We start from the raw sequence: 12982 nt of genomic DNA, 5'->3' as shown, positions 1-12982 counted from the left end.
TTCACCCCCTCTTTTCACCAGCTTCACAGGGACAGGTTTACCAGAATGATCCAGGGCTAAAAGGGTTAAATTATGGGGACAGGTTGCATAAAGTAGGCATGAATTCCCTTGAGTATAGAACAGTACAGGGTGTTCTAATCGAGGTGTTTAAAATAATTAAGAGTAGTTCATAGGTTGGATAGAGAGAAACTATTTCCTCTGTTGGGGGAGTCCAGAAGAAGGGGGCACAAAATTAAAATTACAGCCAGGCCATTCAGAGTGATGTCAGGAAGCACTTCTTCACACAAAGGGTAGTGGAAATCTGGAACTCTGTACCCACCCACCCCCCCCCAAAAAGCTGTTGAGGCTGGGGCTTAATTAAAGTTTCAAAATCAAGATTGATTGTTGTTGGGTAAAGGGATTAAGGAATACAGAACCGAAGTGGGGAAAATGAAGTTAAAATGCATATCAGCCATGATATAACTTAATGGGAGAGCAGGCTCAATGGACTGAATGGCCTCCTCCTGTTTCTGTGTGACAGGCTCAAGGGACTGAATGGCCTCCTTCCATTCCTGTACAGTGGGTAAAATGAGGAGAACAATATTTTCCTCGTTGGCTATGTACCGGGATGATTTCAGCACCGGGACAGTGGATTGTACCTCAGTAATTATTCCGATTCTACATCTTGTCACCATCTCACACATTCTTAATGCAACCCACATAGGTTACTAAGGCAACAAACCGGTTAATGCCAAACATTCCAATTGAGTGATGCAATTGAGGGTAAGTCATACGATCGAACATAAATCAGAGATAAATATGAGATATGATTGCACATGGCAAGATACACGGAGGTCACTCACTCAGACAGCAGGCACGGGGTAAACTGTAAATCTCAGTTAATAAACCAGGGCCAGCTCCTGCCCTGTGGCCTATTCTGGTTTTCAGCTCACTACATCTGCAGGGATACAATTTGACAGTGAAAATTACTACCACAGAAAGTTGAGGCCAACAACATAGATACAGTTAAGGGGAAGCTAGAGAAGCACATTTGAGGGAGAAATGGTGATAGGGTGAGATGAAATAGGGCTGAACAAGGTTCGTGTGGAACAGAAACACTGGCATAACCCAGTTGGGCCAAATGGCCTGTTTCTGTGCTGTAAACCTTACGTTAAAAATCCACAAAGTGCCTCACTCGCTCACTGACGGAGAAACAGGCTCTACATTCTGTCAAGCTGATGAAAATTTAATTTGTAAGTAATGACTAAAGATGTTTGCTTAGAGGAGTTATTAGTATTGGATGTCATGATTGTGTTTACTCACACACAGGTCACTGACATCTCTCTCTCTCACACGCACACACGCCACCATCATAAATAACAGTCAAGGTTTTTGAAGAAAATCCAACAGCCCTTTTTTTTGTTTTTAGCCCTTTGTTAGCCACTCACATCAACCAGTTTAGGGAGACAGTAGTGGAGTGATTTTGTAACTGCTCTAATAATCCAGAGATTTGAAGTTCAGTTCCCAACAAAGCAGATTGATTATTTCCAATTTTTACTAACTGAATTCAAATTAAAAGCTGGGATCAGTATAAGTCACCAATGAAGCTGTTGGATTGTTGTAGTGCCTGCAAGTTTAGGGGATGATCTAATTAAGGTGTTTAACGGAAATAGATAGATTTTTTTTGCTAGCTATGGGTATTAAGGGTTATGGAACCAAGGCAGATAAATGGAGTTAAAATGTATTGAATAGCAGAACAAACACTTCCTCAGTACTGCCCCTCCAACAGCACGGCGCCTCCAACAGCTCGGCGCTCCCTCAGCATGGCGCCTCCAACAGCACGGCGCTCCCTCGGTACTGCCCCTCCAACAGCACGGCACCCCCTCAGTACTGTGCTGGAGTATCAGCTTGGAGTGTGTACTCAAGATTCTGGTGTTGGATTTGAGTGCACAACCTTCTGACTGAGATGCGAATAAGCTACCCACTGAGCCACAAAGGACACGTAAATCTCCCCTCCAACAGCACGGCACACCCCTCATTACTGCCCCTCCAACAGCAGTGCATCCCCCTCAGTACTGCCCCTCCAACAGCAGTGCATCCCCCTCAGTACTGCCCCTCCAACAGCAGTGCATCCCCCTCAGTACTGTGCTGGAGTATCAGCTTGGAGTGTGTACTCAAGGTTCTGGTGTGGGATTTGAATGCACAACCTTCTGACTGAGACGTGAGTAAGCTACCCACTGAGCCACAAAGGACACGTAAATCTCAACAAATGTAAGAAATTAATATCCAAAGACAGATCCTTTATTTCATGCATTTGACTATAAAAATGTTCAACAGGAACAATGCTCCAAACAAACAACAAGATTCCTTGTCCTGTTCCCTTCCACCACTGCCTACTCCCTTGGTGGTGCTGATTAATACCGGGTCAAATCTCCACAGCCCTTGGCTGCCTCGCTCAAGTTGTTATTGATTAGCCGTCAGTCTAAAGAACGAGTTTCGGCAAGTTATTCAACTGCATGGGGAGGCACCACAGCTGAGTTCGATATCGCTCTTAGCTAATGTCCATGCATGGACATTTTCTAACAGGTTCACTGAGTTCCCTAATCAGAAGCTAGAAGATTGGCTAATGTTGCATCCTCTTCCCAAGCCCAGGGTCGATCACTAGACCAAGCTTGCCCTGCTATCCCAGCTGAGGTCTATTAACTTGTCCACAAACTGAGAACTAAGCGTGGTTCCTTACTGCCCTGCATGAACAACAGCAACAACAACCTGTGTTTATACAGCGCCTTTACTGTAAAGAAACCACGGTGCTTCCTTGGAGAGTTCAATGGGCACCAAACCAAATAAAGACATTTGAGGGCAGGTGGCTAAAAGATTGGTCAAATGGGTAGCTTTTAAAAAGGACAGGAGAGAGCCAGAGAGACGGAGAGCTTTGAGGAAATTCCAGAGCTTAGGACCAAGGTAACTGAAGGTATGGCCACTAATGATGAGGTGAAGGGAGTGGAAGATGGACAAGAGGCCAGAGTTGGAGGAACAGAGAACTTGGAGGAGTGGGGAAAGGATTGTAGGGTAGGAGGTTACAGAGATAAGGAGAGAAGCAATGGAGAGTTTTTAAACAGAGGGAGGATTTTTCCCCCTCATCGGGCAGGCTTGGCAGGGGAGGTCGGGAAGCAGACCGCCGCCTGCGGTTGGGGCCAGACCGCAATTTCACACTGGGCGGGTCAATTAAGGCCGGCCCAGCGTGAAAAACAAGCAGCAGTGCTCAGCGCTGTGTGGGGGGGGGGTGGAAAGAGGAGGAAGACGAGCATGAACTTCATGTGTGCACTGGAAAAGCCCCCAGAGGCAGAGTTGCTTCAAGGAGATGAACAGTTCAAAACATTAAAAACAAAGATTTTAAAAATGTTAAATAACATGTCCCCTCATGTGACCCTGTCACATGAGCAGGGACATGTTATAATTTTTAATGGCTGTTGGAAACCTCATCCCGACCGTGGATGAGGTTTCCTAAAAATTGCAGAGGCCGCTTGGCCCTTTTGCCTGCCCACCGACTGAGGTCGGACAGGCAGTGAAAATTTTCTTTCAATTACGACTCCGGCGCAAGCCCACCGTCCGAAATATCTCGCGAGTGCACGATGTCGTTGGGACGCTCGCTCGATATAATCGCACATCATTTTACGCTCGGCCAGGTGGGGTGCGTGCCCGCCCGACGAGCTAAAAATTCTGGCCACAATAATGAGAATTTAAAACTTGAGACACTGAGGGACTTGGAGCCAGTGCCAAAAAGGAAAAGGATAATTAAAGCAAGAGTAAGAACGTGGGCAGCAAAAGTACTGGATGCCTCAAGTTTATGGATCCTTGTGGGGGGTGGATACAGAGGTAACGGTGTGGGATAAGTTGAGAGGTCATTGCCAGAGACCATCTGGTTACGATTAGATAGATAGGAACAGGGACACACCTATGTTTATCTCAAAGGACTGTCAACACAAGCTGGAAAGATTTGCCGTAATATAGTGTTTGCTTGCTGCTTTTTTTATTCTATTCATAGTTCAGTTGACATCACTGAGGGAGAATTATCTCCCAGGAGCTGCTGTGTTTCGGACATGAAGCAGTTCAATTCACATCAGTTGACACATTAATCAGTCCACTGTGCATCAGAAGAGCTTGTATAAATTCAGCTCCTTCACACGATATAAAACGCAAATTCCTTCCCGTCACATCATCTAGACCCCTCCAATATGGAGGGTCTTTTACTAACCAAATTTGGACGAGCCTAATCAGGTATTACTGAGCACAAAATAGACAATGAAATATTTCCCCAGCCCCCCACCCAACTCCCAACTGCAATGATTTTGTAATGTAGGAAAGTCAGCAGCCAATTTTCACATAGCAAGCTCTCACAAACAGCGATGAGATAACGATTAAAAAATAAGTATTTCCAGTGATGCTGGTTAGGGATAAATACAAGGAGGACTCCCTACACGTCTTTGAAATATTACCATTGGATCTCTTACACACATGTAAGAGGGCGGATGAGTCGCAACTGAAATACGACAGCTCTGACAATGCGGCACTCCCTCAGCGCTGACCCTCCGACAGTGCGGCGCTCCCTCTGTCCATTGAGAGGTACACCATCAGTGGCAACAGATTCACTGCCGGTGGACAATGGCAGCATCAACAGGCAGGTGCGTCATCAATGGGCAGGTGTCCCAATAAAAGGCAGGTTTCTGTCAGTGGACAGACGACAAGTTTGCCATCAGCGAATAGGTGTCCTGGCAGAAGACAGGCGTACCATCTAGCGACAAGTGTGCCGACAGCGGGCTGGTGTGCTGACAATGCAAAGTTAAATAATCCAGGATGACCCTTGCCTCCTGTCGCTTGTTAAAAAGCCTTCTGAAGCCTAACTTGGAGACAATTTTTGGTGATCTTCCCTAACACATCATCATCAGTGCTTGGTTAGTTTTTTTTTCTGTGAAGTGTTTTATGTCACGTGAGGAGATTCTTCAGCTATTCACCTGTAGGCCCTGAGGAATACACTGTTGATTAAATCTATTTGTTTACCTGAAATTCTGGCAAGTCCTTTGAAAGAAGCAAACGCGGCATCTTTGATCCTGAATGTTGTATAAAATGCTTTAGGTAGTTTTCCTAACCTAATGTAATTGGTTAAGTTGTTGAAAGTCTTGTGTTTTGCATCAGACAGTGTTTAGAGTAATAATTCACTGACATACACACATGACGAAAAGGCCTAAGATTGGGTTACCACAAATTATACACTCCACCAAACATTCATCATGGGAGCCTAAGAGCCTGTACTTATAACACGGTGAGACACGGGGAGCTGCATTCTGGGCTCACTAACTCAAGAAAGCAGGGGCCCATCAGATGAAAGGGCTGGGGATATATGAGATTGATCAGCTACAAAACCTCTGGGACAAAAGGAACCAGTCAAAACCGAAATAAAAGCTGACAGCAAGGATTGCCATTTTATTCCACTCTCTGAGCATTGTAGAGAAAAGAATATCCGAGAGAAAAAAATGCTGAACTTGTATTCAAACCAAGGTTCCCCCCTACAATCATTTCCAAAGATAGTAAACTTCACTTGGAGGTGGGGGAGGGGCAGAGGGACTCCTAACTTACTGAATAAAACCCAACCTGTACATGCATTCCATGTAGTCAGTAAACTGGCAACACAACTTTTCTTTACCACATCAACCTTTCACAAGTTGTGAAAACAGTTCTAAATGTTAAGACTCACTGTGGAATCAACGTTTAAACACAGGACAAACACAGCTTAGACCATCGCTCACCTCCTCCTCCTCTCACTTCACACAGGCTGCTGTCCGGGTTAAAAGTAGCTTACTGCAATCCGCAGGATGAAATGGTCGGTGCTCCTCCTTGTTAATTGTAATCCACCGAGACAGATAGCGAGTTCAGTGAGGGGACAAGCTACTGACAATCCAGCACTAGGATGCCCTACACCTCTCGATACTGCCAGTGTGAATAAACTCAATGCAATGTTCTGACTTCCAACAGCCGCTCCCACCTTCACAGCCAACCAGAAGTGTCCCCAGGTGTGGGCGGGGCCTCAGGATTTAAATGACACTTTCCGTCACTTGAATTCAACTTTTATTTTGGAGGAAAAAAAATGATATACAGATTGGAAGGAGGGTGATTTTTTTTGCCACTCTGCTAAATAACCAATGCATGCTTATAATCTGCTCTTTAAAAGCAATAAGTTACTCTCAGAGAGACGTCACCTCAGGTGCAGGAAGAACAAGGCTTCACTTCCTGATGAAGTCACTGGGTTCACCTGTCACCTGAGTGTTAATGTGTTTAGCGAGTGCAGGAAGAGTTGTTCAGGAAAGAAACCAGATTCAAACAGGATCTGCCAGCTTTTCAGAGCCTCGGAAACCTTTTGAATAATCAATGACATGGGCTCACTTCTTGTCTTCCAAAATTTCCCTGCTTTGTTTTCATTTACATGACACCTTATAATTACACAGAACCTGCAGCACAGAAACGGGCCATTCAAATGTCAGTATTTATGCTCCACACAAGTCTTCGCCACTCCAATAACCTTATCTCACCCTACCCCTCAATTCCCTTCCCCCTCATGTAAACAACAAGCCATTAAATTGTATCAATTAAGAAAAACCTCACATTTATATAACCCTTTTCACAACCTCAGCATTTCCCAAATGGTTCATGGCCAATGAATTGCTTTTAAAGCGTAGTCATTGTCGGGGAGCAGTACTGAGGGAGTGCTTTATTGTCAGACAACCAGTTTTGATGGAATGCTGTACTCTCAAAGGGGTAATACGGAGGTAACATTGCACTGTTGAACGGTCAGTCGAGGGAGCACTGCACTGTCAAAGCAGCAGTATTGAGGGAGTGCTGCACTGTTGAAAGAGCAGTACTGAGGGAGTGAGAGAATGCTGCACTGTCGGAGGCGTCATCTGAGACTCTTGCCTCTCATGTGGACGTAAAAGACCCCACTATTTGAAGAGCAGGAAAATTCTCCCCATATCCTGGCCAGTATTTATTCTGCAAACATAGTCATTAAACAAATTATCTGGTCATTACCGCATTGCTGTTTCTGGGATCTTGCTGTGCAAAAAATGGCTGCTGTGCTTCCTGCATTACGACAATGACTAAAGTACTTCATTGGCTGCAAAGTGCTTTGGGACATCCTGAGGCTATGAAATGGTTTGTATGAAGATTTTTCTTCCCCTTCTTTGTCTCCATGAAAATATTTCATTGTAACCACAACAAAAGCTGCCGAGTGAATGGAACCCTTCCCCCACCCACTTGACTGAACTGTGGGACGGGTGGAGGGGTGGGGGAGAATTAGGGAAGGGCTACACTCTGTTCCCACCACTTTGGTATTATTCTTCTTTTTGTCTGTGACCCTATTCCACATTCTGCGAAAGCAGGTCAGTTTCACTGAAAGAAGGAAGGAACTGAGAATTGCATTAGGTCTTTGTATTTTATCATCATTCTGGGCATAGGAACCTGTTGGAGTGAAACCAGATAAGTAAGGTATGCATTGGAAACACATCACTCAGGAATGCTGGCTGGTGTGAGAGACTCCGAAATGATGATCTGAAGCTTGCGCTTGATCTCATTCATAACTCCCCTGCGAGCTGAGTGGGAAAACATGTTTAAAATGATCAAGGGTAAGAGTAGATACAGCAAAACTATTTCTTCTGCTGCGTGCGTAAAACAAGAGAGCGTAATCTTAAAATCAGAGGTAGGCCCATTCAGGGATGCTGTTGGAAAGCACTTTGTCACACAAAAGGCAGTAGAAATTTGGAACCCTCTCCCCCTAAAAGTTGTGGAATCTAAGTGAATCAAGAGCTTTCAAGATGGAGACTGTTAATATTTTTGTTGGGGTGGGTATTACGAAATACAGAACAAAATCAGGTAAATGGGGTTGGAGTATAGATCACCCCCAATCTGATAGAATAGCAAAATGGATTCAAGAAGGTGGTGAGCAATGGCAATTAGGGATGGGCAATGCATGCTGGCCTAGCCAGCAATGCCCACATCCTGTGAACGAATGTAAAAATGACTTATGTTTCACTATGTTAAAGGTGCAATATAAATGTAAGATGAGGGGTACGCCTTTCTAGGAGCATCAGCAAACAAGATTTGACACCCAGCCACTTTAGGACAAGCAACCAAAAGCTTGATCAAACAGGTAGGTTTTAAGGATTGTCTTAAAAAGGAGGAAAGAGAAGTAGAGTCAGAGTCTTAGAGAGAGGGGATTCCAGAGCTTACGGCCGAGACAGCTGAAGGCACGACCGCAAATGCTGGAGTGATTAAAACCGGGATTGCATTAAAGGCTGGAATTAGCAGAGTGCAGGTATAGATAGGGTTGCAGGGCTGAAGGAGATTAGAGTGATAGAGAGGAGAGGCCGTTTGAGACATTTGAAAACAAAGGTTAAGAATGTTAAAGTTAAGCCATTGCTTAACCGGGGCTAATGTAGGTCAGTGAGCACAGGGATGACGGGTGAAAGAGTCTGGCTGCAAGTTAAGTCCCGGGATGTTCTCAAGTTTACGGAGGGCAGAATGCAAGAGGCTGGCCAGGAGTGTATTGGGACAGTACAAGTCTGGAGGTAACAAAGGCATGAACGAGGATTCCAGCAGCAGATAAGCTAGAGTCAAGTGATGTTATGGAAGTGGAAACAGCCTGAGTGGCAATGCGGATATGTGGTCGGTAATACATTTCAGGGTCAAATATGATACCAAGGTTATGAACAGCCTGGTTCAGTCTCAGGCAGTTGCCAGGGAAAAGGATGGAGTCAGTCGATAGGGAACGGAGTTAGTGGTGGGAATTGAACATAATGGCATTTAGCGCAAGGAAGTTTCTGCTCATTCAGTTAGCCTGCTTTTGTTCCTTTATATGATCCAGTGTTTGGCACTGAGAAATAGAAACTAGAAAGATTCCAGGTTCTGTGCAACAGGAGGTCTATATAAAGACTTGATCTCAGTTAGGAATAAACATGATGCTTTACAGCAAGTCTTCATGTCCTTGGGCGAGTGGGGAGAATCAGCCAAAATGCTGATCTATGAACCCTACATTTAACACGTGTATGTATGTGTGTAGCAGAATGTAATAACTGGAATGACTGGATGGGCATGGCCGTGGGTGACTTTGGGCATCAGGGTGTGGCCTTTAAGTTTGATACACTGGTGAGGGACAGGAGTCAATATAGATCAATCAGGATGGAAGACTCATAGGATTGTGCAATTTTGTGTAGGGAAGGGGATTGGCAGAGGAGCTTTGGACAAGTTGGACCTTCTGAAGTGAGGGGGTTTGGAAGCCATCAAAGGATGATGTCAGAGAAATTAAGTCTGGAGGTGATGGAAAGCAGATAAGAGTTGTTATGGGGACATCCTGGAAGCTTAGGTCTAGTATGGTATGGTACAGGATAGGGATTAAGCACAGCCTGAAGGAGTCGCAGGGAGAGGGATGGACCAGGTAGTGAGGGGGAGCAGATTTGTAATATGAATATGGTTAATTAGATGAATCTCTGCCTTACCTACAATCTACTCAGGCAGTCTGAGCAGACAGGGGTGGTCACAGGGAGTGATGGCGAGGCAAAGCTGAGCATTGCAGGAAATGTGATCCCCTGCCTAAACAGAGAATGTCACTGATGGGTTGCAGGTAGATGAGAATAGCTGAAGGGGCAAAGATGTGTCATGAAAAGGTCAGAAGAGAAATCAGCTGGCTGCACTGTGAGGGGAAGGGGAGTATTAAACACGACAGGGTGTCACAGAGAACGGGGTCATTCACCAACTGTGACAAAGCATTGGCTTTGCTGTGACAAAGAAACACTACATATTTAAACTAGCGATATATTATTAAAATGGAACAGGGCTGGTTGAGGGATTGATGACAGGGTCAGAGAATGTGTTGATCTTTCTGGAGCTCGTGACTGTTTTATTCCAAATTTCAGCAATTCCAACCAAGGGCAAAATTGAACTTTGGACTTCTGTACGAATTGGACAATTTCTAGGAAATGGAAAAGAGAATTGGACTGGTTTCTGACTATTGGCTGCTTATTGCAAAACCAATCAGTTTCAGTTCCTCTAGCTGGGCACCGTTTCATTCTGCACCACCTAATCTGTTTCAACTTCAGTATTGTCAAACGGTTCTTGATTTTTATACTTTATTTTGCTTTAATCTTCACTGATTTCAATTATCATCTTATGACAGATCATTGATCCGAGACAAGTTGAAAAGCCAACCAATTAATTTAATTTCTATAGAAAGACAATTAAGGTGACTTCTCTAACAGGTAATCCATCCCTTAATGCTAGGGTTTATATAACCCAATGTATGTTAAATTGGAGGCAGAAAGATGTGGTGGATTGAACCCAGAGATAGTCCAGTTACTTAAACATTATCTCAAACCCCATCAGTTTAGGTAGCTCTTAAAGCATTAGTCAAAGATTGGCAGGAAGGTGCAAAGGAGATTCACCAGGATGTTGCCTGGGATGAAACATTTACGTTATGAAGAGAGTTTGTATAGAGTTGGGTTGTTTTTGTTGGAGCAGAGAAGACTGAGGGGCGACCTGATCGAGGTGTACAAGATTATGAGGGGCATGAACAGGGTGGATAGGGAACAGCTGTTCTCCTTAGTTGAAGGGTAAATCACGAGGGGACATAAGTTCAAGGTGAGGGGCAGGAGGTTTGGGGGGGCAGGGGTGATGTGAGGAAAAACTTTTTCACCCAGAGGTCTGAAATGTGCTGCTTGGAGGGTGGTGGAGGCGGGTTGCCTCACATCCTTTAAAAAAGTACCTGGATGAGCACTTGGCACATCGTAACACTCAAGGCTATGGGCCAAGTGCTGGTAAATGGGATTAGGTAGGTAGGTCAGGTGTTTCTCACGTGTCGGTGCAGAGTTGATGGGCTGAAGGGCCTCTTCTGCACTCTGATTCTAAAGAATTCACGTTTCTATAGCGTCTTCCGCAAGCTGAAGATGTCCCGAAGCTCTTCACATTGGAAACTGTTGCAATATAGGAAACATGGCAACTAATTTGCACCCAGCAAAGAGATATACAGATATTGAGGGAAAAGAGAGAGAAAAAAAGGAGAGAGGAGGAGGAGGAAAGAGCAGGAGGAGAGAGAGACAGAAAAGAGGCAAATGTGAGAAGAAAGACAGAAAATGAGAACAACAGAGAGAGATGTAAGAGGAGTGATTTGAGGAAGAGATGGAGGTGGAGAATGGGAGAGGTTCGGGGAGGGAATTCACCATGTGGGGCTGAAAACCAAGCTCTCTCTCTCCATATTTCCAATTATTAAAAGAAATATGAAAAGGTTTAGTGCCGTGGTTAGTTTTATTCCAAGTGATGGTTACATTCTGGAGATGGAACTAGGTCCAAGAGTTAAAATATTTTTGAATAAACCAGACTTCCTCTAATTAGCTGCCTTCCTTTCCTGAGGGTTTGGACTTGTGTTGGGTTATATCCATCCCAGTAATGATCTTCAGCAAAATGGGAACCCTGTGATGCATCATGAGCTATCACTACCTCTGCTAACAGTTACAGAATGCACGTGGCTTGCCCTAAGCTCAAAGCACATATGGTCAGAAAAGTTGCAAAATCCATTTCCTCCCTTAAAAAATAAATTGAACTCGAGGGCATAACAACTCACTCCCAACAAACATGCTGAGCATTGCAAACTAATCCCACTGCTTCAGGTGTTTTAGCACGTTCCTCTGTTGACTGGCCGCTTGCCAAATTCCTCAGCAGCATTTCACTTGGTACAAACTGGGGATGGTGAGCTGACAACTTCCATTCAGAAAGTTGACTGGTCTCCAAAGACATTGTTCCGAATGATTTGCTGGGTTTGTAACATTGCAAGTGTTGCAACAACATAATGCAAAAAGATCTTCTGCTGTTAAGAAGCAGCTAGGTTAAACTTGGACTGCACCTTTAAAAGGTAAGCCTGCACTTCCTGCTGCAATTAGGTTTTCATATCTCAATTTAAGGCTCCAATTCTCTAACTGGAATCCTGGGCAGCAGCCTGGTCACAACCTACAGATAACATAGGATTGCACTCCTCATTGTACTCAGTTTGCAGCTGGGATATTTTCCTACATTAAAGGCTCTATATGCATGCAAATTGTTGTTGATCTCCTCCAATTGACCTTTATTTTTAGTTTATTCCTGAGTTGTGAGTGTCACGGGCACAGACAGCATTTATTGCCCAACCCTAATTGCCTTTGACCAGGTGATGTTGAGCAGCCTTCTTGAACCTCTGCAGTCCACATGGTGCAGGAATGAAATTCCAGGATTTTGAGCTAGTGACAGTGAAAGAACGGCACTATAGTTCCAAATTAGGATGGTGTTGGACTAGGAGGGGGACTTGCAAGTGGTGGTCTGCTGTCCTTGTCCTTTTTGGTGGTTGAAGTCGCAGGTTTGGACGGTATTATCGAAAGGAGCCTTGATGAGTTGCTTGTCTCCTGTTGATCCACAGTCACAAACCAATTGAATGGACATAGTCAATCTCCCGGAGATCTTTTTTATTCATTCGTGTGATGCGAGTGTTGCTCGGCAGGCCAGCATTTTTTGCCCATTCCTATTTGCCTATCCCTTTTACCCTTGGGAAGGTGGTGACGAATGGCCGCCTTGAATCACTGCAAGCGTAGCAATTTGATCCAATTGAGGTCATTTCAGAGGCAACCACATTGCTGTGGGTCTGGAGTAACATATATAGGCCAGACTGGGTAACAACAGATTTGCTTCCCTATGAGGAGATTAGGGAACCTAATGGGTTTTTGCAACAATCGGTAGTCTTATGGTCATCATTACTGAGACTAGCTTTTTATTCCAGATTTATTTAATTGAATTTAAATTCCCACAGCTGCCTTGGTGGGATTTGAGCACTCGTTTCCAGGACATTAGTCCAGATCTCCAAATTACTAGTACAGTAATATTACCACCACACTATCACACCCATTGTAGTTACACATTACCAACCCTTGGCCATTTCTAC

The 12982-nt window shown here is 44.5% G+C and overlaps 1 protein-coding gene across 7 annotated transcripts in view; it reads right to left on the bottom strand.

Moving 5' to 3' along the window:
- Window positions 1-12982, bottom strand: part of LOC121282755 (ras association domain-containing protein 8-like) — a 70680-nt gene that overhangs the window by 40973 nt on the left and 16725 nt on the right. Inside the window, exons 1-2 of one of the 7 annotated variants that reach the window (XM_041196502.1) lie at window positions 5732-6019; window positions 843-937 (exon numbers count right to left, since the gene is read on the bottom strand). The exons of 2 other annotated variants lie outside the window; for them this stretch is intronic. The gene's annotated coding sequence lies outside the window, so the exon portion shown is untranslated. Of the gene's footprint in view, window positions 1-842; window positions 938-5731; window positions 6020-12982 lie in introns of those variants that run through there. 4 more of the 7 variants (XM_041196508.1, XM_041196504.1, XM_041196506.1 and 1 more) reach the window with 4 other exon arrangements.

The sequence above is a fragment of the Carcharodon carcharias genome, chromosome 10 (assembly GCF_017639515.1).
Source record: "Carcharodon carcharias isolate sCarCar2 chromosome 10, sCarCar2.pri, whole genome shotgun sequence".
Taxonomy (NCBI): domain Eukaryota; kingdom Metazoa; phylum Chordata; class Chondrichthyes; order Lamniformes; family Lamnidae; genus Carcharodon; species Carcharodon carcharias.
Note: the sequence above shows the minus strand (reverse complement) of the source record. Positions and strands in the feature narration are given on the sequence as shown.